Here is a 25,498-nt window from a genome sequence, read left to right on the forward strand (position 1 = left end):
AATTTACGCAAGACGTTTTTAATCGCCTGATATTGGAGGTCATCTGATAATGCTGGAAAAGATGACACAGTTTGCACTTACTGCTACACAAGACACTTGTGTTTTTGGTTGTATTGCTTACCGGCTGAGGAGATGTGGTGCTGTGGTAATGTCACTGGACTAGTAATCCAGAGGCCAAAGCTAATCTCTGTAACATGAATCCAATTCCCAGCTAGCAGTTAGTGGAAGTTGAATTCAATTAATAATCTGGAATTTAAAGCTCATTTTAGCAATGTTTATTTTATATAAATTTGAAGTGCCCAATTCATTTTTTTTTCCAATTAGCATGGACGATCTTCCTATCCTGTACATCTTGGATTGTGGGGGTGAGATCCACACAGACACGGGGAGAATGTGCAAACTCCACACGGACAGTGACGAGGGGTCGGCGCCGTTAGGCAGCATTGATAACCACTGCACGCCGTGCTGCCCTCTCTTAATAATGGTGACATTAACTATCATCAGTTGTTATTTAGGGAGGGAAATCTACCATCCTAATGTGACTTCAGATCTACAACAATGTGATTGACTGTTAACCGCCCTCTGAAGTGGCCCAGCAAACCACTCAATTAGGAATAGACAACAAATACTGGCCTTGAACAAATCAAAAATGTGTCAGTTTTAAAGTAATTCATTTCTAAGATCCAATAAAACACCAAGCTGCTGTTGTTTGTAAGTTTGTAAATATTAAGAAATTTATACAAATATATTTAATTGAAACTTTTCAAATCATTTGTTTTTGCATCGCTGCTTTATAAAGCTGTAAATAAACCTAAAGGTTTCCTACTGAAGCAGTAATATGAAAATATTTTGCTGAATAAAGCTGAGTGCTGAAGAGTTCTTATTATTTTGGAAATCTTGTTAATTGAATAATTTTGATGATCAAACCGGTAATTCCAAGCTGTGCTGAATCTACTTCCAGTTATTGTAGACCACAGCATACAAGTCAACCTTTGCAGCCTCTAAAAGTGGAGTCTTTTTATACAATGAGTACAAGACGTGAACCGCTGGTATGGGTGATCACCATTTTGAATTTGGAAAATAAACCATCAGTAATTCATATTAAATTAATTTGTCAGGGTTTTTTGAATGAATCAATTCTACAAAGATATGTTGAACCACAATCAAAGCATTTTGAGACCATTCAAATTTATTTTCTTCAGCGTCTGATGCAGAGTTCATCAAATTCCACTGAGTAACTTTCCTGTTCATCATCATAAAGATCCCACTAGATCTGATGCGGTGCTTTTCTTTCAGAATTACCCACCATAACAATTATTATTTTGACTCTGATTATATTGACCCTGTCCATTCCACAGTTTGGGCTGCTAGACGTATGAAGTTTGTGGGCATTTAATCCATCTTGCTGATGTGACTTATACCTGTCTGATCATGAATCGTTTGGAAACTGATCGTTTTGCCATAGGGGTCTTTGGTAGTCCTCAAGGCAATCTTGGTCTTCAGCGATACTAGCCTTACACTTCATAAAGCAGCTACACCAACCAGCTGTTGACCCTGAAATTTTTTGCTGGGCCCAGGGTTTGATTTGGCTCATTTAACTATGTATAATCATTATATTTGATGTAACCAATATGATTTTCAGAGGACCCATTCGATACATGCTTCTCAAGATCAGGCCTAGTGGCAGGTCCCTGTCTAATGGTGCAGTTTGGTCTTTGGCACCTTCAGGGTAGATTGCTTCTTACATTCTCGAACCAGTTTTTTTATCAGCATGGAATTTCCCTGCTGTGACAGTTACTTGATGAATTAGCAAATGTTAAGACTTTGGTTGTATGCAGCTGATTTCTTTTGCTGGAGGATCAATTCTGCTCATCACTCTCCATACCATGCACCGAATGCTTTGTCTTGAACTCACGCGCATCACCTTCAGAAGTGCTCTTTCCAAGGGCCGGTGCTGACTTGGTGGGCCGAATGGCCTCCTGCACTAAATTCTATGAAACCACATCATTTGCTTAATCCCATGTGCCAATTTACAGTATTCAGTAAAAGGCACAGCATTAGGGTGCTCCCTTACTCTGACTAAACAATGGATCTAAACCTCAATTTCAAAAAAGAACTAACTGCCTGTGGTACCAGCTTGACATCTTAATTAAATATTGTTATACTAACCTGCAGGGGTGAAACCATGATCAAGAAAGGTGGTTCGCCCCAGGACGAGGCTAGCCCATTACTCTTCGGGTGTGCTGACGCCTGCGATGTCCCCAAATGTGGGATACTCGACAGCAAAATTTGTGGTAGTGGGGGACTGCGTTCGAAATTAGGGACAGTTTTGTGCAGTTGATTCAAGTTTCAAAGGAAACACATTGCAGTGGTGGAGGTATTTTATCACAAAAGGACACGCTGGGCTGGAAAGAAAATGGTGTATGATGAAATGTAAAAATTCACTGGTCTCTACCAGTCCTTTTTTCTTATTAGTTTTGGCACCCCATTGTTGTAAATGATAAGCGGTAGATAGCATGCAGTTTACATTCACCAGGATCATTGCCATGGGAAACAATTATTAGGCAGATAGACTTGAGGCATTGGGTGGAGGGGGGGGGGGGGGGGGGTCGGGGGTGCATTTCCACTGAGCAGAAAAATCTAAGAGGAGACTTAATTGGGTGATTTTAAAATTGGCAGATTTTGGTAGTGAACAGGGGAAGATTAATTTTGCTGCTTTGGTATATTGGTAATGAGGGGTCTCATTGATTTTAAAGTTATCAGTAAGGAGAGTGAGTAGAACAAACTTCAGAGTTGGAGCATGTAAAGCTTTTTCACGGCGAGGGCTTGAGGCAGTAACTCTTTTAAAGAAATAATTAAGAACATTTGAAATGGAAAAGATGCAGTGATATCAGGAGAGAATGAAAATGGGAATAGTTTTTGAATTTCTCTAACGACCAGGGACACAAATGTTGTTCTCTCCACAGAGGCTAGGTGATCTGAGTATTTCCATCATTTTCTGCTTTTCGGGTCTTGGATGTTGTTGGGATTTTTGTTAAAGAAGGAGCATGTCCACGCATTGGGCCTTTTCCCAACTAAACAAAAGTTTGGAAGACAGCCATTCACTGGTTTCATTCCCATGCCAATTAGAGCTGACCAGCCTGGTTTGAATTCAGACAAAGTGGAATGTGGCAACTAGAGGCTTTTTGCAGTAACTTAATTGAAGCCTAGTTGTGACAATAAGTGATTATTATTATTATTACGTTTGGTGGTTAACTGTTCTCTGCTGCACTTCCCATGGTAGCACAGTGGTTTACACTGTTGCTTCACGGCACCAGGGTCCCAGGTTCAATTCCTGGCTTGAGTCACTGGCCGGAGTTTCCTCCCACAAGTCCCATAAGACGTGCTGTTAGGTGAATTGGACATTATGAATTCTCCCTCCGTGTACCCGAACAGGCGCCGGAATGTGGCGACCAGGGGCTTTTTGCAGTAACTTCATTGCCGTGTTAATGTAAGCCTACTTGTGACAATAAAGATTATTATTATTGATTAGAGTCAACCAATCAGCATACTCTTCTCATTCAGTATACATTGTTGCTTTTACTGTAGGTTTATCTTCCATAGTTGTTCTAATGAGGGCAAGACAAAAAGCTTCAATAGAATGTATTTTCTTTCAGCAATACTCTTGATCTGTATGACCAAACAATTATTTTTATTTATTTTCTCCCTATACTGTGATTACAGTTAAACAGGAAACATTGAGCCTTTATATATGTGCATACAACATTTTCTCGATTAGTCAAAAGTTCTCTGACTACTTTATTCAAGCTCATTTTTGAAGGTATTGTGCATTAAGATTTTATACCCAGTGCTTACTTAAATCAGTTGATGGGATATCTAAAGTTGGAGAATGGAGACGAGAAACAGAGTAAGCCAAAGCAGTTTGATATTTCAATAGTATAGAACAACCATAGGCATTTTATGATCCTAGTTATTTCTTGGCAGGAAATGTAATATTGTTTATTGCTAGAGCTAGAAAGTTTGTAACCCTGGCATTTACAGAGTCATAGTCCCACAAGGTAAATTCAGCGTAGTAGCTGTTTTCCTAATTTGTCCTTCTTAATCAGAGCAAAATACCAAAAATGCTGGTATCCCAAACATAAAATGCTGTAAACACTGACAGCATCGTGCAGAGACTGGACAAGTTGACATTTTGGATGTAACACTTCCTTCAAAAAATTTGCTGATTTTTAGTTGAACAAAGTTCCTCCTTAGAAAATTTACAGTTAGTCTAAATTTTGGCCTTATTGATGTTTCTGTTTACTGTAACTTTGTTTTAGCTTGGAGTCATCATCCACTCGCAAGTCACACACCAACATGACTTGAAACTATATTACAGATTCTGGGTCAAAACTCTGGAGCTCCTTTCTTATCACAGTGGTGTACTTACTACGCAACATCGACTGCTGCAGCTTACAAAGACACCTTCTCAAGAGCAGCAGTAAATGCTCAGGAGTCGATGTAAAAAGGTTAAGACAATCATGTGGCTATTATAGAATCCCTACAGCGCAGAAGCAAGACATTCGGCCCATCACATCTGCACCGACTGACCCTCTGAAAGAGTACTCCACCCAAGCTCACCCCCCCCCCCCCCCCCCCCCCCCCCCCCCCCCCCCCCCCCCGCCCTATCTCAATAACCACTTAACCTAACTTGATCTTTTTTGGGCACAAAGGGGAAATTTAGCGTATCCAATCCACCTAACCTCATCTTTGGACTGTGGGAAGAAACGGAAGCACCCGGGGGAACACGCAGGCATGGGGAGAAAGTGCAAACTCCACACCCACGCAGGCATGGGGAGAAAGTGCAAACTATACACAGACAGTGACCCAAGACCGGAATTGACCCCAGGTCCCTGGCACTGTGAGGGAGCAGTGCTAACCAGGAGTAAAATAAATCTTAATTTTGGCTCTTATTTTACTCACCATTCTCCAACCAACTTCTCCCCATCAATACAACTGGCAGAATGCATCCGATATGTTTTGAAAATGAAAATCGCTTATTGTCACGAGTAGGCTTCAATGAAGTTACTGTGAAAAGCCCCTAGTCGCCACATTCTGGCGCCTGTCCGGGGAGGCTGGTACGGGGATCGAACCGTGCTGCTGGTCTGCTTTAAAAGCCAGCAATTTAGCCGAGTGAGCTAAACCAGCCCCTTTTGCAGCGCATACTGATTTTTTTTTTTTTTACATATTTCCAGTCTGGGCTTGGACTTTGCTATAACTTATCGCAATCCGTCATTCGTATCCTCAGCCACTTTGAGTGTACTCTGATGTGGTATAAGTGGCAAAAGGAATCATTTATTTCATCATCTGAACTCAATTTGTGATTGTTTATAAATGTTGCTCGTTCTGGGTGAGTGTGCTTAACACTCAATTTGGCTCTGTTTCGTTACTTAGCTTTGGAGTCGCCAGGTATCGTTAAGATACCGCCACAAGTTTCAAGGTCAAGTTCAAAGCAATAAAACCATACACCAATTAGTAAGTTCAAACAAGACACGTTTATTATATTACAGTAATCTACTAATCATGCATATAAACTATAAGACTAGGCTAATCCTACCACTACTAGGCCAAATACTTACCTGGATAAGGGGACTGCCGGATCAGGGAACAACGGCTTCTAGCTTTGTCCTGGGTCCGCAGGCTTCCAGTGGTTATGGTCTAAAGGGGTCAGGAGTGTCTATTCCCGTAGCGTGCGTTGTGACACTTACTTGCTGGCGGCTGCTTTTCCAGACCTCTCCTCCTCAAGGTTCTTTTGCTGCAACGGTGTTCTGCTGGGAGAGCTAGCTGGTCAAGGAGAGGCTGACAGAGAGCTAGTCGAGGAGAGGCTGGTAGAGAGAGCGAGCTGGGGTCGCGTTCTCTGTCTTATACTCCTCTCAGGGTCTTGCGCCCACCTGGGCGGACCCTCTATACTCTTGTAATCGATTGGGTCTCTTCCCAATCGATTGATTTGAATTCCCCAATAGCGGGGCAGTTGCTCGATCACAGGGGCGGTTCTTGGGGCTCATTGTTTTGGGCTTCTTTGGCGCCGAAAAGTCTGGCCTTCCATCCAATGTATCGATTAGTGTTAACTTGTGTCTTTTGTGCCCGGGGATCGCCTGGTATCGCCTCATTAATATGCTAACTGTTTCTTTTCATAGCGCTCTCTGGTTTCAGCAACAGCCAAACTGGTTTCTGTAGCAGTCCAAATATACAAGCACTCTGCAAGCTGCTTGCTTTTTACAACATGTCCAATTTTCCCTGCATTCCTTGCAATCTTCCTTTTGTGTTTGGGCAGTGGTCACCCCAGGTGGCTACATAATACATCAAAATGAGTTTATTTGTTCATTTTGGACATTTTTCTTTGCATAGCACTCTCATTTCTGGGACATCTCTCAGGTGATGGAACTAAACTGAGATGATACACAAATTTTCCTTTTCATTTTATATAATTAAATCCTCCTATGGTATTTCTTGTATTAGAGATTTAGAAACAATTATAGAATCACAAGATACATAGCAAAGGAACATTCCATGATGCCTGTCTTGTTGTTTTCCCCCCAATATCATCATCTAGTTTAATCCTTTCTTTTCACCTTCATTTGGAAGCAGACATCTTTTTTTTAAATAAGTTTTTTGAGTCTGTTTCAATAATGGTTGGCGCCAAAGAATTTTACTTCTAACCAAGATAAAGACTAAGATGAAACGTACCACTCCGATTGAGATCAGAATTTAAACCTAGACGTGTTTGCACTGCCTAGTTACATAGAATTATGGTTTTGGAGGGCTGAATTTTATGTGTCCATTATATAACTATTGAACATTAATGTTTTAGGTGATCGATATCAAAAGCATTTCAGTGTATTTGTGCAGGATTGTTTCTGCACGTCGTGTCTTGCAATAGGGGATGCTGTTCTGATTTGGTTATGAAGCACCATTAGGATAGAGCAAAAGATACTTAATCTTGCAACCAGCCATGCTTTGCTTGTCCTGAGAATATGATGCTGATATTGAGTGACGGTCTATTAAAATAATCCCTCGCATTGAAATCCCACTGACAAAATGCATGCAATAGGTTCTGGTAACAACACCAGGCCCCATCAAAATGCTAAACAGTAAGCTGGACTTACAGTCATATTTCAGTTGGAATAGGGCTCTATCTCATGCTATCTCTATATATCTTGTGTTTGGTAGTAGTTTAAATACTGATGCAAATGCCAGAGGAATAACAAGATATAAATAGTCCATGGAGCTGATTAATAGTGTTTTAATATACATTTGTTAATATTGTGACAACAGTCCTGTTAGTGTACTTATAATATTCTGCCATCTTTCGACCTTTGTCAATGTCATGACTCAGTATTTGCCTGAACCTATTGTCTTCCCTTCAAATTGCATAAAATAAGAAGTTGAACATGAAAGGTAACACTGAAGACAAACATGAACTTTAGCACAGTGGGCTAAACAGCTGGCTTGTAATGCAGAACAAGGCCAGCAGCACGGGTTCAATTCCCATACCGGCCTCCCCGAACAGGTGCCGGAATGTAGCGACTAGGGACTTTTCACTGTAACTTCATTGAAGCCTACTTGTGACAATAAGCGATTATTATTATTAAATGCACAAAAACTAGACTGAAAGAATGAAGATTTGGTTATAATGAATCATAAATTGATGCAATAATTAATAAAAGGCTATATGGCACAAATGTTTAGAAATACATTAATTCTTGCCTGTCAGGCAGCACATATGGAGTGATGTTAGTGTGAAATCACATATACTGGTATTTTTGGTGTAGAATGAAAATTACCTTTATTCTACACATATATATGTACATAAAAATACACTGGAAATATTGCTTAATGATTTTCAACTACTGATTAAATGTTTAAAATAAAAGCCCTGCTAAAGTGGTTGACATAGAGCACTTTTTTGAAACGAGTGGTGGCCCAAAGAGCTGGTTCACTCATTTTAAAATTTAAAACAAAGCTGAAGGTGAGTGTAAAAATTTACTTTTTGTTCCTATTGAACTTTTAACTTGTACAACTAGAAATGGCATGGAATGGTGGAACTTTTCACACCAGCCTACGAGAGGCCACAAGGTTAGCATCTGTTGGCTATCTATTCAATTTTGATAAATGTTTCATTACCTAATGTGATTAAAAGATCAGTAAATCTATTGTCCATATGTTTCTACATAATATCGTTGGGGTATAGATTATATTCCTGTGAGTTATATGCCTGCTGTTTCTACGGCACTGTCATGTGGATTAAAAGAATCTGGCCTTTCCTGGGGATGGTGATATCAATGTCAGGCCTTTCAGAAGGAAAACAGTGCTGTATTTCTCCATGACTGATATCTCAATGGCTAGAGATGTCTGATTTATATTGAGCTTCATGTGTAGCTCAAGAGACAGTGGTCAGTGTTACTGTCTTGGAAGACAGCAGCTGAAGAGCTGTCTGTAAAATATTGGTGGCGAAGTTCCAGAGGAAGTAACCCACACTCGTGCTACAGTAAGTAATCTATGTTTATATTTAGTGCATAATTTTTGTATTAAAATAATAAAATGAATGTTTCACTGTTTATACATTGTACTGTTCATTCAACTTTTCTATATAAATTAAATCATTTGGTTCAAAGCTTGTGTTTCAATCTTCCAAAATACTTACCACTTTTCAAAGAAAATTGTGGCGCTGTCTAATATATTTCTGCAGTTGGTGTACAAAGAAATAATTCTCCGTTAAATTTCAAAGATCTTGGTATAGATTATCTTTAAGTCAGAAAACAATGTACTCAGAATTCAAACATTCAGATGTTTGTTCATGGAAGTAGTTAATGCTAAATTTGAGGAAAATATGTAGTAGGAAAAGCCCGAGAAAAGCAATGGTGCTAGTACTGTCAGTCATCGAGACAAAAAACATATTGACATGATTTATCAAGAGGGAAGGGTGTGTGGTGGAGAGTAGGATCTCCCGGACTCATAATGACTGACTAATGCCCATATTTTGTTTTTACAGGGATTGGGGTGGGGTGGTAGAATTCCTCTCGTAGCAGAAGCATCCTTAGATGGTCTGTAAATTATCTGAAATGTGTCTCTTCTGGGCATCCTGGTTGCTTTGCTTCACACCGTCAGCGCCCCAAGTTCAATTCCCGGCTTTGTGGAGTCTGCACGTTCTCCCTGTGTCTGTGTGCGTTTCCTCCGGGTGCTCCACTTTCCTCCCACAAGTCCCAAAAGACATGCTGTTAGGTCACTTGGACATTCTGAATTCTCCCTCTGTGTACCCAAACAGGCACCGGAATGTGGCGACTAGGAGCTTTTCACAGTAATTTCATTGCAGTGTTAATGTAAGCCTACTTGTGACAATAAAGATTATTGTTTTCTCCACTTTGGAAGGTGGTCTCGCATTTTAAATAGTTTGTTTTGTCTCATTCAAATTCCAAAATTTCAGTTGAAGATTTTATTTCAAATTATTTTTCAAAAACGGAAGCTGTTACCTCATGACATTGATCACAGATAGAGTGGCCCAGTTGCTCACTAATGCAGAACACAAGTATTGCTTTTTTTTGTTGCTGTCATTATTGCCCTGGGCTTTGTTATTACTGCAGGAATATTCAGGAGGTTTCATGGACTAGGATGGGGGTGCTGGAATTCACTGGAGCTTGAATCTGGAGGGGAAATGAAATTCGAGTTTAGCTCACAGGTAGATTCCTGACACCTGGCAGCAGTAAGGCAGGGAGTTAGCAACGATTTGGAGGAAAATGTAGTTAGTCTGATTAGCAAGTTCACAGATGACACCAAGGTTGGTGTAGTGGCAGATAAAGTTGAGGATTGTCAGAGGATACAGCAGGACGTAATAGGTTAGAGAATTGGGCAGAGAAATGACAAATTGAGTTTAATCCAGACAGATATGAGGTAATGCATTTTGGTAGGTTTAACATAGAGGGGAAATATACCGTAAATGACAGAACTCTTAGGAATATGGAAAGTCAGAGAGATCTGGGCATACTGGTCCACAGATCTTTAAAAGTGGCAACACAAGTGGACAAGGTAGTCAAGAAAGCATATGGAATGCTTGCCTTCATTGGACGGGGGCATCGAATATAAAAATTGGCCAGTCATGCTACAGTTGTATAGAACCTTGGTATAGCACACTTGGAATATTGCGTACAATTCTGGTTGCCACACTACCTGAAGGATGTAGGTGATTATGGAGAGGGTGCAGAGGAGGTTTACCAGGATGTTGCCTGGTCTGGAGGGTGTTATCTATGCGGAGAGGCTGAATAGACTCTGACTTTTCATTAGAATGATGGAGGTTCGGGGGTGACCTGATAGAGGTCTCCAAGATTATGAGGGGCGTGGATAGAGTAGATGGACAAGCACTCTTTCCCAGGGTGGAGGGGTCAGTCACCAGGGGGCATAGGTTTAAGGTCTGGGGCAAAGTTTGGAGGCGATGTGCAAGGCAGGCTTTTAACACAGGGTGGTGAGTGCCTGGAATGTGTTGCCGGGGAGGTTGTGGAAGCAGATACATTAACGGCATTCAAAAGGCATCTCGACAAATGCGTGGATAGGATGGGTATAGAGGGATACGGTACTAGGAATTGTTGAGGGTTTGGGCCAAGGGTGGTATCATGACCGCTACAGACTTGGAGAGCCGAAGGGCCTATTCCTTTGCTGTATTGTTGTTTGGTCTTTGGACCTGGCAGTATGTAGTTCTTGGAGGTTTTTGGATTGATGTAGAAAACAAATTGCCCAACAGTTTCTAGAATTTTATATTCAACAAGGTTTCACTTGAAAGAGATACATAGTAGATATCAACAAGCTAGTTTGTGATCTGTGTGTCATGTTACCTTCCCTCCTATGGGTAGGCATGTTTAAAACTAACTAAATATTTATAAAGTCCTTGTGAAAGAGGATCCTTGGAGTGGCTAAATGTGTGGTAAAGTGCAAGTTGCAGTCGGGTGGTTTCCCACAGTGTAACATAGAACATACAGTGCAGAAGGAGGCCCTTCGGCCCATCGAGTTAACTTGGAAAAAGGAATCCAATCCCTTTTGAAGTTTGCGTTGTAAGAAGGGCCACGGTTTTTTTCTAAGTGTAATAGATGTAAAGTTGATTCCCAATGGCAGGGATTTGGCAGTAACCAAAAGGATGGAGTATAGAGTCCCAGTGGAATTAAATTATGTTGAGACCAGGCTCTGTCACCTTGATGTGTATTTAGAGGACTTTCACACAGTACCTTGGTGCAATCTGTCACATTTAAACAAATGTCAAGAGCTGAGAGAATTAAGACATTTAAATTGTGCCAGTTAGTTAGCGTGTTATCCTAGTATCCTGAAGATATTGTTATCTCCCTGCCAGTACAGGAATCATATTAGCCATAAAAAAATTAATATGCTGTTACTATATTCTGTTCCAGTGCAGTAATAAAAGTCATAACTAGAAGAGTTTGATAAATTAAAGATTTAATCGTTTTTTTGCAATTCCTATGAAACTGTCTTATTGTACATTCCTACCCAGTTGAGTATAAATGCAAATTTCTCTGTTTTTTTGCTTTGATGTTTGCTCCTTTCACTAAGGTGAGATCATTGGCTTGCTTGATAGTTTGTGGTATCATACACAATGCTGGTTAATCATTTGGAACATGACTGGAGCAGGATTAGTTAACAATATTATGAAGTGCCTTTATGGATATTTAAGTAAAGATGAGACTTTGCATTGTGCTGTTGTATTAGGAAAGTTAGGTGTTTACCTAATAAATTATTCAAAGAATCTGGTTTCTTGTTATTCTCGTGTTGCATAGCCAAACACTTGAACAATGTTCAGTTTCAAATGCTCCAGTAAATTCTAACTTTGTGTGAAACTAAATTCAATTGCTAATGGATGACATTGGGTTCACACTTTTGGGTTTAAATGTCCTAACGAATAAAGCCTGGTTCCAGCCCCCCGGCCCATTGCCACATAATTTAGTTTATAATCGGGACTTTTCTTTCTTACCTACATGCTGATACTGGTCATCCATAGAAGTGGATTAACATTCATATATTTTGATGTCGCCGTCAAGAGCAGAGCATTAAAATCAGACCATTAACTGCTGTCTTGTACAGAGATCACTACTGTAACCTAGCAGTTGATGCTAACATTGGGAAGAAAAGTAAAAGCAAAAAAAGTAGCAGTTAATGTTTCAATTCGATGACCTTTGGTCAGAAGTTTAAAAAGATAGCGATCGAGCAACTGCAAGTTCAGGTCTTCTGTAACCACTGCCCTCACTTTTTCTCCCGCAGCAGCAGGTTCAGGTGATGATTCACCAGTTGTCATTTATACCTCTTCTAAACCCATTGTTTATTTCTCGTCTCATTCCTTGCCCCATCATTCTGTTTGTCATTTCACCTCTCCTGCCATCCACTTTATGATAGACTTCCCCCTTTTGTTCTTTCCTTTTCGCCCCACTGTCCCTGCCTCTGTACGTAAACACTGCTACCTCTGCTGGAAGGTCATTAATTAATCTTAAAGACCATATGTCTCAGCACAAACGCATGCTTGACCTGCTGTTTATTTCCAACATTTGACATTTCTATCCCAGAGTTCCAGCAACTAGTTAATTAGGATTTTTTTAAAAGTGAGAAAATGTGAAATTGAGTGAGTTCCATTCTCGTTGCATCGATTTATGCATTACAATTTTTTTGTGCACCAATTCCTAATAGTTTGTTGACTTTATTCCATCTGTTTTATCTTTACTTTAAATTGTAAATCATATTTGTTCCTTTGCGTTGTTGTTCTTGCTCAGTCAGCACAATATGCTATCCTGATAGCTCTGTTCAGTTTTAGTACTCTTGAAAAAACCCTTAATGGAGACAGGTGCAGATGCTCCGGTATCAGAATGCTTTGCCGACATATTTATTTAATAAGTATTCAGAACATGCATTATGGTTATCTTGGCCCTCGACGCCCTTGTAGAAAGACAAAGCTGCGTTTGGCTATTATCATGACATTATCTTCTGCTTTGTCCTACATTCACATCAGGACTAAAGCTGGTTGTGTGAAAGTTACTAGTTTAAACTTTCCCAGATTGACCAACCTCTTTTCTCACTGCTAGGTTCCAGAGTTAGCCCCTTTCTCATAGATTTAGTTCCTTTACACAGTGAGGTCAGTGCAATATTTGGAGTAAAAAATAAAATGCCGGGAAGACTTGAAGGTCCTGCAGCATCTGTTGGGAAAGATACAGTTAATGTTTCCAGTCCATATGACTGAAGAGCAGAAGAAAGGTTGAAGTGATGGGATTACATAGTGGGAGAAGGGGGTGGAACAGAATAGGTCAGGGATAGGTCGGAGCTAAGGAGAGATTGACAAAGATGTTATGGACAGAAGACAAAAGGATGTTAATGGTATTGTTAAAGACTAAAGAAGATGCAAATAATAGCATAAAGATAAGGTGGCAGAATGTGTTAATAGAATACGGTTCAGCACTCTGGTAGCAAAACCATGATGTGGAGATGCCAGTGTTGGGGGGGGGGGGGGGGGGCACAGTAAGGTGGCTTGCAACACCAGATTAAAGTCCAGCAGGTTTATTTGGAATCAATAGCTTTTGGAGCGCAGCTCCTTCATCAGGAGCTAACAAAACCAGTTACAGATGGCCCTGGGGGAAGGAGATTAGGTAAAAAAAATCAAAATGGAGGAGCAAGTCTATTGTCTGACATTGTTGAACTCTACATTAAGTATAAAATCTTTTGGTAAGTACCATCCAATATGAAGGGTCATCTTGAATATGGCGAATGCATTTACGAAGGTGGGTTAGGTTCATTTTCATAAGAAACATTAACAGAACTCCTTGCATTATCATTTTATTTTTTAAAACAAAGTTCCACATCCGTGGGAAATTGGAGTCATAAGGTGCCACACAAAAGGTTAATAGCCAAGATAAGGACTTGTAGAGTTGGTGGAGATATATTAGACCTGTTAACTGATGGGAAGCAGAGACTGGGGATAAATTTGGCAGGTTGTGACTGAAGTGCCACAAGGATCAGTGCCGGGCCTGTGCTATTTATCGTCTAGATTAATGACTTGGACATGGAGACAGAGACCAATATTTGCGGACAAGACAAAGCTGGGTGAGAATGCACACTGAGGAAAACATAACTGCAAAGAGTTTAGACCGAGTAACTGAATGGGCAACAAGGGGCAGATGGAGTACAATTTGGTGAAGTGTGAGGTTATTTACTTTGGTAGCAAGAGTAAAAATGCTAAATATTTTTTAAAGGCATGGAACTTGCTCTGAAGAAGACATATGGACTTGGAACCGTGACTCTTTTTCTCCACTGATGCTGCCAGAACTCAGTTCCAGCATTTTCTGTTTTTATTTCAGATTTCCAGCATCCACAGTATTTTGCTTTTATGAAACTTGTAAATGTTGATGTTCAGAGGCACTTGGGTGTACTTGTACAAAGAACACAAAGTTAGCATGCCGGTGCAACAAGAAATTAGGGTGGCAAATTACATACTGGCCTTAATTGTAAAGGGATTGGAATACAAAAAAATCTAAGTCTTACTACCGGCCTGTGGTGAGACCACACATAGAATACTATGTGCAGTTTTGGTTTCCATATTTAAGGAAGGGCATACTTGCATTTGTGATGTTCTGTTAAGATTCACTAGATTGGTTCCTGGGATGAGCGGGATATCCCAAGATGAGAGCCTGAGTCAGCTGAGGCGTTCTGGAGTTTAGACGGGTGAGGTGATTTCATTGAAAAATATCAATTTCTGAGTTGAATTAAATGAGGTAGACACCAAGAGGTTGTTTCCCTTTCCTGGGGAATCTAGTACAGTCTCCGGATAAGAAGCTAAATAGTTAAAATGGTGAGACATTTCTTCATTCAGTTGTGAGTCTTTGGAATTTTTTTTCCCCAGAGAGTTATGGTTGCTTCATCTTTGAATATATTTAAGGCTGAGATTGACGGACCTTCTATGTGTCAGAGAATCCGAAGGATTTGGGGAACTGACAGGAAAGTGGAGTTAAGACTGATGATCAACTATAATTGTATTGCAAGGCAGAGTGGGTTTAAGGGACCATATGATCTACTATTAATTTTCTTGCCATATGTGAGACCAATGAAGATTTAAAATTTCTTCGAAAGTCATAGTAACTTTTTAAAAATAATTAAGAATTGCCTTGTTCGATTAATGTGTTACTGATTCACACAGAATTAGTGTGAAGATAGTGGTGCATACACAGGTTCCAGTTTAAATTTTAACAGTAATGACTAGTTAGGACGATTCAAACTTCTACATTTAAAAAACAATGAGGATATTCTCACTCCCTTAACTTGAGCATCAGAAAATGTACATTTGTGAATATTAAATGAAGACAGTATTAGGCTCAGTTGTTTTGCTTCCTACATACGGAACAGTGTGCAAACAATAACTACCAGAAAACTCAATTTTTAGGAGAGAAGTCAAGTGAGTGGGGTAGGCGGAATTTGGCCTACCCTGCTCTGTCAATATTAATATCTTATTGTAGAATTTCACTCGTTCATATGTCGCTTTTAGTAATTACTTTAACCTGGTAAGCCTGCAAATTTGTGGGATACAAACTTCTGTCCCCTGGGTTTTCACTCGTGATAATTTTATAGACCCTGTATTACATCTATATTAAAATTACAATGCTTTAATAACAAATGTTTCCATAATGTGAATGCAAAAACACACTGTAATTTTGCTGCGGTGTTGATGCATCATAGACCAGATTTGCATTCTGAGATACAGGAATTACCTCTTCAGCGGGAAAAAAGAGAGGGTTAGAAACTGGGATGGGGAAGAAGAACTTGATGATAAAATTATTTGCCCGAGAACTCAACTTCAACAGTGAGATAGTGAATGAATTGGGTGATGAAGTTGGGCTTAGAAGACGGGAGGTTATTTCTAACCTGGTAATTACAATTTGTTATGCAACATTATGGATTTGCAACATTATAAATTTGTGACATTTATGATGAGCATAATGCAGATGAATCAGCAATGCCAGTGGATCAGGAGTCTTAGGTAGTCTGGTGTACATAATTCATAAACTACATACTGTGCATTGCTTTTTCTTAGATTTTTATTCAAAAATGGTCTAGGAATAAAATATAAAAGTGAATAGTTCAAAAACTTAAAACCTCAAACTTAGTTTTGTGGTAATGTAATATTTTCAGTTGTTTCATAAAATGAATCAAACTTGGTTTAATGAATTACCTTTCAATAAAGTCATTGGTAAAACATTTACTTATGTTAAGAAGTTTAATGTATTGTGACAAGTGATAAAATGCACAATCTGCTTGGTTGTAGAAAATTGAAGTAAAAAACACTTTTTGATTGTGTTGTTCCCAACCATTGTTGTTCACTTGTAAATGAGTTGACGAGAAATTAAGAAGCAGTGAACTTTTTGAAATTTAAACTGGGAAAGAATCCCTTGTCTTATAAAAGTAGCCGCATTCAAACGTCCAAACCAGTTACCTGCCATTGCTGATCAATCAGATCAATTCTGAAAATAGGATTTTGCTTGAAAGAAATAAGACTCATTACAATACCAAGTTCATTTCCAAGTACTATTGTACACCCAAAAAAAATACTCTTCAAGGAGCTGTTATTTGATTTGCCTCCTTTTTGCTTTTTCTCTTTTTTTGCATTATCCAGAAAATGTCTTTGTTACACTACAGTGCAACCAATCCAAAATATCAGCAATAACAGCATCCACATTGATGTGGCAATAGTTTATATAACATTCAGAACTTGTCTTTTTCGGTTGGACTAAAAGTGACTTCTGTTAATCAAAATGCAACTGATTGTTGATTTGATTCTATAGTGAACAGAACTTTTTTAACTTTATGACAGATGTGAGCGTCACTAGCTGGACCAGTATTTATTTTCCATCCCTCATTGCCCTTGAGAAGGTGATGGTGAGCTGCCTTATTGAATTGCTTCAGTCTGCGGTGTAGGTCCACCCACCATGCTGTTAGGAAGGGAGTTCCAGGATTTTGATCCAGTGACAATAAAGATACAGTGAGGGTGGTGATGTACCCCTGCATCTGCTGCCCTTGCCCTCCTGGGTGATAGAGGTCACAGGTTTGGAAAGTGCTATTGAAGGAGCTTTGATGAGTTTTAATAGTGAATCTTGTAGATCATCCAAGCTGCTGCCAATGTGCATTAATGATGGTGGGAATGAATGTTTTAAGTTGGTGGAGGATGTGCAAAACAAATGGAGAGTATTCCATCACACTCCTGACTTGTGCCTTATAGGTGGTCAACAAGCTTTGTGGAGTCGGGAGGTGAATCACTAGCTCCAGAATTCCTTGCCTCTTAACTGCTGTTGTAGCTACAGTATTTATATGGTTGGTCCAGGTTAGTTTCTGGTGAATCGTAACTTTGAAGATATTGATAGTGGGAGGTTAATTAAAAAGTGGATAATTCCTAGATTACACCATACAGATACTGTAGAGGAGTACTGTACTGATAGGTAAATCATTTTAATTAATAACAAAAAATCATCTAATTTTTATTTGTTTAAGCAACGCAATGATGAGCCGAATGAATACGGTTAGAGAATGTGGGTCAGGGGATAAGCTGCAGAACGGATTGCGCGATGGCTTCAAACCAGAAAGAGTGGGAGTGAAGAATAACTGGTTGGAATGGCAGAAGGTAGAAAGTCATGTTCCAGAAGAATTATTGATGGGGGTGGTGTTCATAATTCATTAATTTAGATTTTGAAATCTGCCTCCCTTCCACTCACCCACCATGTCAAACTTCCTATAAATCTGCATTGCCCTAACTTTAATTTTTCTCTAGTTTCTCACCGTCTCCCCAAATGCTCTTGAGTTTCATATTTTCTACACCTCCTGCTCCCTCAATCCTATTCCAAATAATTTTCCAAAATTCCTTAGATTCTGGAAGTATCCCAGTGGATTGGAAAATCGCACGTCTGACATCTCCATTCAAAAAAGGGAGACAGAACGGCCAGTTAGCCGTCTGTCACTGGGAAAATGTTAGAATTTTTGACGTCTGATTGAAACCTCCAGACGCTGTCAGCAACAATTTGCCAAAGGAACGGAGACTAAATATAGCGGGTTTGCGCCCCCCCCCCACCCACCCCCACATACACATTCAAATGTTAAAGTCATTAAAGATGCATTAGCAGGACGCTTTTTTTAAAATCATTGCGCAATAAGGCAGAGTAAACATGGTTTTGTGAAAGGGAAATTGTGTTTGACTAATCTTTGAGGAAGTAACAAGCCAGTCGATAAAAGGGAAATAGTAGTTGTGGGGCAGGATTCTCCAACCCTCTGTGCCGAAATCTTGCCTGCCTCAGGGGTGGAGACTAGCCGTTCACGCCAGAAATCCGGCGGTTCCACGATTCTCCACGGACCCGCTAGTCACGCGCGATCAAAGCGGTGCCGGTCGGGGGCGATTCTCGGCAGTCGACCGGACGTGTTCCCGCTGGCAGCTCGGAGCCGCGGTGGCGGTCCTGGTGGGGAGGGGGTGGGGTCTTATCTGTCTCCGAGGGGGGGGGGGCCTTAGCAGTGGCCAGGCCCGCGATTGAGGGCCACCGATCGGCGGGCCATAGCAATCTGGAGGGAACCTACCTTACTCTGCGCAGCCCGCTGTGGGGGTCCGCATGTTGGCAGTGCCTGCGCCAAAGTGGGCCGCCGTGTGCATGCGCGGACCCGCTTGCGGCCGCCATGCGCATGCGTGGCCGCGTGATCTGGATAGCAGGGCCCTGCCAGCAGCCAGAATAGCCCCCTGGAAAACTGGGAATCACCCCGGACTTTCAAGGAAAAAATCCGGAGTGATTCTCGCCCATTTACCGGCAGGCATGGGGACTTAGTCCCCAAAAGGGAGAATCCCGCCCGTGGTGTTTTTGGATTTCCAAAAGGCATTCAGTAATGGAGTTGAAGGTGTCATATTGGCATGGTTAACTAACAGGAGACAGTCAGGATAAATGGGTCGATTTTCAGATTGACAAACTGTCGTGGAGTTCCACAGTGATCAGTGCTGGGCCACAACCACTATATAATCTATATAAATCGTTTCCATGAAGGGACAGACTAAATTGTAGGCACGTTTGTTGATGATACAAAGATAGATTGGAAAGCAATGTGAGGAGGGTACAAAGAAAATCTGCAAAAGGACAGATAGGTTTGGTGAGTGGGCAAAAAATAGGCAGATGGAATATAATGAGATTGTCCACTTCCAACAAAAATAGAATGGCAGAATATTATATAAATTGAGAGAGATTGCAGTAAAGAGGGATCTGATGTCCTTGTATATGAATCAGAGTTATCATGCACATCTTCGGGAGGCATGTAAAATGAGTGGAGTTAATTGGGGACCAAACAAGGGAATTTGAGCATGAAGGCAGGAAGGCTGAGGTATCAAATTAATACTTTGCACCAGTCTTTACAAAGAAAGATGTTGCCCAGGTTGCACCAGCCTTTACAAAGAAAGATGTGGCCCATGTCAACTACAGGCCAGTAATTTTAACCCCAGTATTGGGGAAAATTTAGAAATAATAATTTGAGATGAGATTAAGTCACATGGGCAAATTCAGGTCAATTAAGGAAAGCTAGCACTGATATTTTAAGTGCAAATCATGTTCAAGTAGCTTGCTGAAGTTTTTTGATGAGGATCCTGCTGTTGGTAGTATGCGTGGACTTCCCAAAGATATTTAATAAAGTGCTGCACAACAGACAAATAATAAGCAAAGTTCTAAAAGGGACAGTAGCAACATGGGTATGATTGGCCGAGTGACAGGAAACATAATGGAAGTTTTTGAGATTGGATGAAAGTTTAGTGAAGTTCCAGGGGTCATTGTTGGGACAATTGGGGCCCTTGGTGTACAGGGCACAATTTCAAAATCTGCAGATCATACAAAACTTGGAAACATCGTGAACTGAGGAGGATGGTGCAGAACTTCCAAAGGACATAGGCAGGTTGGTGCAATAGGTGGACAAGTGGCAGATGAAATTCAATGCATAGAAGTGTGAATCGATTCATTTTGATGGGAAGAACACAGACAATAAGAAAGAGTACGATTCTAAAGCATCGGAACCTTGGTATATGAGCACAAATCATTTTGAAGGTGGCAGGACATGAGTGCAGTTAATAAAGCATAGTCTCCTTGAGCTTTCATAACCAGAGCATGTGTTAAATTTGTATAGACAACAAGTTTAGCCTCAGCGCGAGTATTGCATTCAGTTTTGGGTGCCACCTTTGGGAAAGACGTCAAAGCATTGGAGACTGCAGAAAGGAGAATTGTCCTGAGGATGAAAAACTTCAGTCACATAAATTGATTGATTGCAAGAGTTGGGAAAAGAAGATTGAGAGATTTGATGTAGGTATTGAAAATCACGGTCTGGATAGATAGGAAGATACGTCCATTGATGGCAAGACAGAGCAGTTTTACGGTAACTGGCAAAAGAAACTAGTGACATGGTTAGGATCTGGAATGCAGAGTGTGGTGGACGTGGGTTCAATCAAGATATACAATGGCAATTAGATTATAAGGTGTTAGTGAGGCCACACCTGGAGTATGGTGTTCAGTTTTGGTCTCCTTACTTTAGAAAGGACGTACTGGCACTGGAGGGTGTGCAGAGGAGATTCCCTAGGTTAATCCCAGACCTGAAGGGGTTGGATTACGAGGAGAGGTTGAGTAGACTGGGACTGTACTCGTTGGAATTTAGAAGGATGAGGGGGATCTTATAGAAACATATAAAATTATGAAGGGAATAGATAGGATAGATGCGGGCAGGTTGTTTCCACTGACGGGTGAAAGCAGGACTAGGGGGCATAGCCTCAAAATAAGGTGAAGTAGGTTTAGGAGGAACTTCTTCACCCAAAGGTTGTGAATCTATGGAATTCCTTGCCCGGTGAAGCATTTGAGGCTCCTTCATTAAATGTTTTTAAGATAAAGATAGATAGTTTTTTGAAGAATAAAGGGATTAAGGGTTATGGTGTTCAGGCCGGAAAGTGGAGCTGAGTCCACAAAAGATCAGCCATGATCTCATTGAATGGCGGAGCAGGCTCGAGGGGCCAGATGGCCTACTTCTGCTCCTAGTTCTTATGTTATGTTCTTATGGGGAGAGGTTTGGAGGCACTAAGTAAATTGCTCCCAGATATTTTAGGCAGGTATGATAAACCAAATTACCTCCTTCTGTGCAGTAACAATGTGAGGTACAGCAAGTAATTAGGAAGGTGAATTGAATGTTGGCCTTTATTGCAAGGGGCATGGTTAGGGAAAATTGTTGGGGGGGGGGGGGGGGGAGACTAAACGCAGACTAGGTGACAGCTTTGCAGAAAACCTCCGGTCCATCAACAACCAGAGCACAGACTTTTGTCACTTGCCATTTCAACTCACTGTCCTGCTCTCATGTCCACATGTCTGTCCTTGGCATGTTGCAGTGAAGCGCAGTGCAAATTGGAGGAACAGCACCTCCTCTTCCGATCAGGCACATTACAGTTGAGTTCAACAACTTCAGACTTTGAACACTCTCCTCCATCTTCACTCCCCCTTTTATTTTCATCCATTTATTATATTTTCATTTCTTCTATTCTTTTCCCTCACCATTATTCCCCCAGCCCACTTGGGCCATCTGTTCCTAGTTGCCCTTTGACACACTGCTCACCTTTGTGCCGCCACTCACACGTTCTAATCTCTATATGCCACGACCAGCACCGTTCTTAGCCTTAATCACCTCCATTTACATTCCTTTTGTCTTTCTGTCCACAACATCTTTGTCAATCTCCCCCTATCCAGCCCACCACTCCACAATAGTATAAATCTTGTCTTTTTATAGATTTCAAGTACCCAATTCATTTTTTTTCCCAATTAAGGGGCAATTTAGCATGGCCAATCCACTTACCCTGTACATCTGTGGGATGTGGGGGTGAGACCCATGCAAACACAGGGAGAATATGCAAACTCCACATGGACAGTGACCCGGTGCAGTGATCAGACCCGGGTCCTCAGTGTCATGCGGCAGCAGTGCTAAGCATTGCACCACCGTGCCGCTCCCACAACAATATAAATCTGACCCTATTTCCCGTTCTCTCTAGCTTTGACAAATAATTATCCAGACTCAAAACATTAGCTTCCTTCTTTCTCCTCCGATGTTATCAGACCTGCTGCGACCATAGTTATGGTCTTCTTACTTAAGGAAGGGTAAACCTGCATTGGAAGCAGTTCAGAGAAGGTTCACTGGGTTGATTCCTGGAATTATTACAATCCCAGAGCAGACCCCAACACCCCAATATTTTAGTTTATTTTGTAAGATTGTGCAGAAAGAATACATCGCCCCTGGAGTAATCGCACAAATAGGGATTTGATTTTTAGAAACAAAACTTTATTAACACAATATTAAACTCGTCAACATCACAACGGGAAAATAGCTTACAATTACCCCTAAAACAATACTAATTGAACAACAAGAAAGAAAAAAATACATACAGCACTCAATCCATCCTACAACCCAATGGCACAGAGTAATACTTGCTTTCCAGAACAGATTTAGCACCTGTTAGAACCCTGCAGACTTTGGCCGGATGTCTTCAAAAAACTGTATTAACTGTCATGTTTCAGCTTTTTCCTTGTCCTCAGACAAGTCTGCACAGCTTTAATTACTTTTAATTGTTTTTGTTGACTATCCTATGGTGAGAGCAAATCACTTGTCGTATAGATGAGAACTCGACTCAAAAAGCTCTCTCAAAATGTCTGAATATCTTTGCTCCATCCAGCAATATCATCTCCCCAGGCTGAAAACACAAACTCCTTGTCAAACAACAGGCGTTAACAATGGTCAATTTCACCTCAGGCTCCTAAAAGCTTTCTGGTCTTACGAAGCAAGTTGTTTTTTTAAAAACATAACTACTGCTGTCAAACACACACTAACTCAAGCTTTTAACACTGCCAAATGTTTATAATTCAATATATCTAAAATCCTACGTTTGCCACAAGATTAAGGGGTTATCTTGTGAGGAAAGGGTGAGCAAATTTGAACAATATTCATTGGCGTTTTAAAAAAATAAGCTATAAAAGCTTCTGAGGAGACTTTGACAGGGTAGATGCTGGGTGGATGTTTCCTCTCGTTGGGAAATCTAAAACTAAGGGGCATAATTTAAAAACAAAGGGTCTTCCATTTCAGACAGACGAGGAGGAATTTCTTCTGAGGGTTGTCTTTTCCAGAGAACAATAGAGGATGGGGCATTGACCAAAGACCTGCCTTCGGTAGATTCAGCAAGGAGGTTGTGGTGGGCTGACAGAAAAGTGGAGTTAAGGTCACAATCATATCCTATGGCAAAGCATGTTTGGTGGGTTGAATGGCCTATTCATATTTAGATTCATAGACAATTACAGCACAGGAAGCCATTCAGCCCAAGTCAGTCAATAAAGATCTGACTACACTAATACTATTTTCCAATGCTTGACCTATAACCCTGGAGGTTACAACAGCACAAGTGAATATCGAAATACTTATTTACTGTTTCTGACTCAACCACTCTTTCAGACAATGAGTTCCAGACCTCCAACTACTGAGTCAAATATTTCTCCTTAACTCTCTTAGCTTTCTACCTCAAATCTCTGCCCCCTGGTTATTTACCCTCCAATAATGGAAAAGGTGCGTTCCTATCCAAGCCCCTCATAATCCTATACACTGTCAGGTTCCATCTCGACCTTTGCTACTCTAAGGAAAATGGCCCCAGCGTTTCCAATCTTTCCTCAAAGCTTCGACCCTCCAGCCCAGCAGTACCCTCTAATGTGCAGTTGCATCTTTCCTATAATGTGACCAGAACAGCATTTAGTACTCCAGTTGTGACCAGCCAGTGTTTCATACAGTTCCAGCATGACCTCCCTGCTCTCCTATTCTATGATGTGGAGATGCCGGCGTTGGACTGGGCTGAGCACAGTAAGAAGTCTTACAACACCAGGTTAAAGTCCAACAGGTTTGTTTCAAACACGAGCTTTCGGAGCACTGCACCTTCCTCAGGTGACTGAAGAGGTATGTTCCAGAAACATTTATATAGACAAAGTCAGAGATGCCAGACAATGCTTGGAATGCGAGCATTTGCGGGTAATCAAACCAATTTAACCTGGTGTTGTAAGACTTCTGACTGTGGTCCTATACAATGCCTCGGCCAATAAAGGCAAGTATCCTATATGTATTAACCACCTCTACCTGCCCTGCCACTTTCCAGGATATGTACTCCAAGGGCCCTCAGTTCTTCAGTACTTTCCCAGGTCTCATCCTTCATAGTGTAATCTTTTGCTTTGTTAGCCCTCCTGAAGTGCATAAGCTCACATTCTTCCGGGTTGAATTCCATTTACCACTCTGTTCACCTGATAAGTTCATGGTTATCACAGAATCCCTGCAGTGCAGAAGGTGGCCATTTGGCCCATCGAGTTTGCACCAACACTCTGAAAGAGCACTCTACCGAGGTCAATGCCCCTGGCCTATCCCCATAACTCCAAATAACCTTTTGGGCGCTCGGGGGCAATGTAGCATGGCCATTCCACCTAACCTGCACGTCTTGGACTGTGGGAGGAAACCCACGCAGGTGGGGGAGAATATGCAAACTGCACACACAGTCCACAAAGGCCAGAATTGAACCTGGGTCCCTGTGTGCTGTAAGGCAGCAGTACTAAACACTCTGCCACCATGCTTCTTGCAGTCTACGCCAACCTATTTATCACCCTACCAATTTTCTTATCATTTGTGAACTTCTTGATTATGCCCCCTACATTTAAGTCCAACTCACTAATGTACATCTCAGGTAGCAAGGGCCCCAGCACCGAGTCCTACAGAACCCCACTTGAAACAGACTTCCAATTACAGAAACTTCCCTCTACCATAACCTTCTGCTTCCTGTTTCTCAACAGATTCTTTACAATTATTTCCCCATCACCAAGGTTAGACTGACTTGCCTATAATTTTGTGGTTTAGTACTATTTCCATTTTTTAAAATAATGGGACTACGTTGCAGCCTTCCTTTTCTGTCACCTCGCCTATGGCCAGAGGATTTCAAAAAGTGCTCGAAATCCCCTTGCCTCCCTCAACAGTCTGGGAGACATCTCATCTGGGCCTGTGGATTTATCCACTTTTTTAAGGCTGCTAAAACTGCAATGGCCTCCAGTTAGTTTTCTTTTTATTAAAATTAATGTTAATTTTTGATCTTGTGGTTCCAACTAAACTGATCACCCAACTTCCCCTCCTGGTCCCCGTGTTTATAAAGTGTTCGGAACAGATGTATCAAGCCTGCTTTGCCGTTGACCATCCACTTTAATGCCTTTTTCCAACACTATCCCCATCTACCTGTATCATTCATATTTAAAAATTTGTCAACCTCTGCTTTAAACATGCCTTATGACTTGAGCCTCCACAGCCCTTTGAGATAAATAATTCCAAAGATTCACCCAAACTTTGGGTGAGTAGAAAATGCCTCATGTCAGTCCTAAGCAGCAGCGTCTTT

General features: G+C 41.0%; 1 protein-coding gene and 1 pseudogene across 3 annotated transcripts in view; both read left to right on the forward strand.

Annotated features, from left to right (window-relative positions):
• The window catches only part of pspc1 (paraspeckle component 1), a 145,798-nt gene that overhangs the window by 114,977 nt on the left and 5,323 nt on the right, over positions 1 to 25,498 (forward strand). The gene's annotated exons all lie outside the window — the stretch shown is intronic.
• LOC119977938 lies at positions 2,162 to 2,316 on the forward strand (annotated as a pseudogene).

This window comes from Scyliorhinus canicula, chromosome 14, assembly GCF_902713615.1.
Source record: "Scyliorhinus canicula chromosome 14, sScyCan1.1, whole genome shotgun sequence".
Taxonomy (NCBI): Eukaryota; Metazoa; Chordata; class Chondrichthyes; order Carcharhiniformes; family Scyliorhinidae; genus Scyliorhinus; species Scyliorhinus canicula.